This window comes from Monodelphis domestica, chromosome 7 (genome assembly GCF_027887165.1).
Source record: "Monodelphis domestica isolate mMonDom1 chromosome 7, mMonDom1.pri, whole genome shotgun sequence".
In the NCBI taxonomy this organism is placed as follows: Eukaryota; Metazoa; Chordata; class Mammalia; order Didelphimorphia; family Didelphidae; genus Monodelphis; species Monodelphis domestica.
In genome coordinates, this window is record NC_077233.1 from 249,762,946 (window position 1) to 249,766,583 (window position 3,638).

Genomic DNA, 3,638 nt, shown 5'->3' on the forward strand with positions numbered 1-3,638 from the left:
TCCCTCTAGAGTCTCACTGGAGCCGGCTTATATTGGCTCATCAGAGTAGATTGTTAAATTTTCATTGTGAATATTTAGAACTTGGAAATCAGCAAATGTCATAAACCAGAGCTTGATTTATTGTTTTATTGGTTGTCTAGGTTCAAGAAAGCCATGGAGAAATGCTAATTATGAAGATTAAAGTAGTTCATGCATATGTTTTTATTCCAGAACTTTCTTAAGCTTGTCTGTATCAACCTACTGCCTCCCTCCAAACTTCTTACATTAAGCTAAGGAATTCATTTGCTTTACCTTGGTATCTATTCTTTATATAGTTTTAGTGTTTGGAATGACTTGAAAGACACCAGATGAGAAGCTTTGGACTTGTTTTAATCTGTACTTTGGAAAGAGTCAGCACATAAATGAAATAGAAGATTCATAGACTCATGGCAGCAAGGCTTCCTTACTCGAAGTATTGTATTCTGCTATGTTCTTTTGCTACTTTTCAATGATTGACCTCCTCTCTTATTGCCTATTTTTAGAATGGCTTCATCTCCGTGGTGCTAAGAAATGGAATACCTACCTTCTTACTATAGTACTCTGGAGTCATGTAAAGGTAGGCAATTATTTTTCTCCAAAGTATGATGCATTTTAGCATGTAGCACAGGATCAATCTTTCATGGAGTTGTTATACTGTGGATTTTAGTGATTTGTTGTCCATTATTCCTCTTGGATTAAATGCAAAAGGATTGTTCCAGGCTGATCTACCAATAAGATAATTTCAATTCTTTTCATAGGTCCACTGATGTGTGAGTATATTGTATTCTAAGATGGCTATATTTTGGTTACACAGCAGGAAAAATGCTTAGGCTAAGCTGATTCATATTACTGACTACACTGATGGCAAGCTAAAAATTTAGGAGCAACTCTATAGTTTGAAAGATAGTTATTGTTTTTTTTTTTGTATTTTATCAGCATTTGACAATAGATGCTTAACAACCTGGATAACCCAAACACCGTAACAATTGATGAGGCTTTAAAATTCCATAATGAATATGTCTTCAAATTTCTTTTGAGGCATTTCATTCATTTAGTATTTGCAACTCCCAGAAAGAGAAATATCTAAAGGTCAGCAGGAACATAAACACAGAGGCTATTTTCATTTAAAATGTTCTATCCATTTATCATGGATTCTTTTTCTTTAACTTTTATTTCATTTCAGTTAACAAACATTTTTCTCTCCCTTACATTTCCTCTCCCTTTCATCAAAAACAAAAGAAAACAAAGTAAAAATAAGTAATGTTCATGAATTTATACATCATTCTTTTGCAGGGAACATGCCCAACTTTTCAGTATCATTCCAACTTTGGTATATGTGCTGCTAAAGTGAACAGTCATTAATTCTTAAGAGGAAAAAAAAAGCTTCCCTGCTTGTAGCAATTATTCTTGACTTCCTAAATTAAAAGCAAGGGTTCTATACAACTGGAAATAACTGCCTTAGAGACATGATTGGAAAAATAATGCAAAATCTCCTTCTAGTAGTTTTCCTTTTTCCCCAAGGTGAAAAGTTAGATTGGGAGTAAAATGCAGAAGCTATCAAGCCAGTTTGGACTGCTGCCTTGGTCTGTGAAGGACTCAGTATTAATCTGCCTATTTTCAGGGCAATTTAGCACCCTTTGATCCATTAGATAATGAATGAGCATTTGAACATATGAGTGCCTAGCGCACTCTGTTCCTTGTGGCACTTGATATCAATGAGACATAGCAGAACTTTTTTTTCTCCAAATTTGAACAATCAATCATTCATTTTCAAAGATCTAGTTATCTCCACTGGGTTTTCATAGTATCAGTAGTCATGCACATACACACGTGCACACACTCAATTCATACACTTGAAATCAAGATGATCCTAGACCAAATATGGATTTCTTTTTCAGAGACCTGAAAATCATGTTTGCTCTTTTAATCCAGTTAAAAAATATACAAACCTAATTTTGTAAATTTTCCTCCCAACTTCTTTTCCTTGAAGATACTTTATTTTCAATGTATTCTTTGACCACATGACTAAATGCCCTTTTCATAAACAACTTTCATCAGTATTCCCCATATAAGCCATATACTGCAGTACTCTAATATCTTTTCTTCTGCATCCTGTCCCTATAGATTTAGATGACATTCATGGACAGGAAGCAGTAATAAAACATCTGTGGTGAATTAGCTGATGATGATGAATTTCCCAAATAGGTGTCTGTATTTAAAAGAAAATGAAACAAAATAATACAATGAACCAGTTTGATTTTGAATTCTATCATGTTGATTCCATGATTTCCCCACTCTAAGTTTGTCCATTTGTTATAGTAAGGGCAAAGTTACCTCTGGGGAATGATTAAAAAGCAAGAATTTCTAAATAAATAAAGTTTATAATATTTATGTCACTATCATTGCCAAATAATTCCTCTTCTTTTATTAAAACTCTTAATTTTGTAACAGACATACAGATAAATTAAGACAAGTAAATTCATTGTCTATGTCTGAATATGTTTATATCTTCTTTCCATCTGTCTCCTCTTGCTGCTTAACATACCAACCATCTTCCTCATCTTCTCACTGAAACCTCAAACTCACCACTGGGTCACTTGGCTCTAATTGGCTAATTTTTGCATGTTCTTGCCAGGAATCAGAACTCCTTGCTATTTTCTAACTCCTTAATATTACAGTTCAAATTATTAATGTAATGAATAAGGGAGTCTTGATTTAACTCTCATGATTTCACAGCACTCATGAGGGCATCTATGTTCCAAAACAATAAATAGCCATGAGGTATTTTGAGTTAATTTCTACCACCCCCTCAGGTGCACAGATCTGGGACCCAGATGCAAACCCTTTCAGCAGTGCAAAAAAAAACCCCACAAACATTTTAGAGCATGAGAAGAAATCTTGATACCACTGAGAGTTTTCTTGATGAGTTTTTAAAATCTCCTTTCTAGGAACTTTTTTGCATACCTGGATTCTTTTTGTCATTGTCATCATCATCATCATCATCATCATCATCATCATCATCATCATCATCATCATCACTACTACCTTTCTAAAACAATTATCATGTACCAGATACTATGCTAGACACTTTAAAATTATTCCCATCAGAGGGCCTGCTACTTCCTCCCCTCAGTCCTAGTCTCTCTGGTAAGGGAATCTTCAGCTCTGGATAACTGATTCTTGTCTGTTCTGCTCTACTCAGAAATCCTGCTCTCTAGCCTTTTAAGGAGACAGAGGGAGAGATTAAGAAAACCCCTTTAACACCCCAGAGGCATGTGTGATTATTTTCCTCATCTTAAGAATAAAGAAACTGATTGAAATAGAGATTCTATGACTTGTCCAAAGTCATGTAAAACTGCATGCTAAGCCTCCCAACCCAAGTTCACACTAGGTCCCCCTGCTCTAGTATGTAATCTTTTGTCTTCTAGGAACCAGTCTGAATGCCATTCTCCTGCCTTCTGCACACAATGTTAGACATTCAAATACCCTTTATGAATTCACATCCTTCCTTAGAATAGGAGCTTTTTGAGGGCAGGGACAATCTTGCTTGCTTAAATTTGTTTTGTCAGCATTTAGCAGAATGCTTTACATAAAGGGAATACTTATTACATTTTCTCCTT

General features: G+C 34.9%; 1 non-coding gene across 1 annotated transcript; it reads right to left on the bottom strand.

The window, feature by feature from the left end:
- Window positions 1–1,266: 1,266 nt before the first annotated feature.
- LOC130455662 (U6 spliceosomal RNA) lies at window positions 1,267–1,371 on the bottom strand. Its single transcript, XR_008913771.1, has one exon. It is a non-coding gene; the product is annotated as a U6 spliceosomal RNA (small nuclear RNA).
- Between the last annotated feature and the right edge of the window lie 2,267 nt (window positions 1,372–3,638).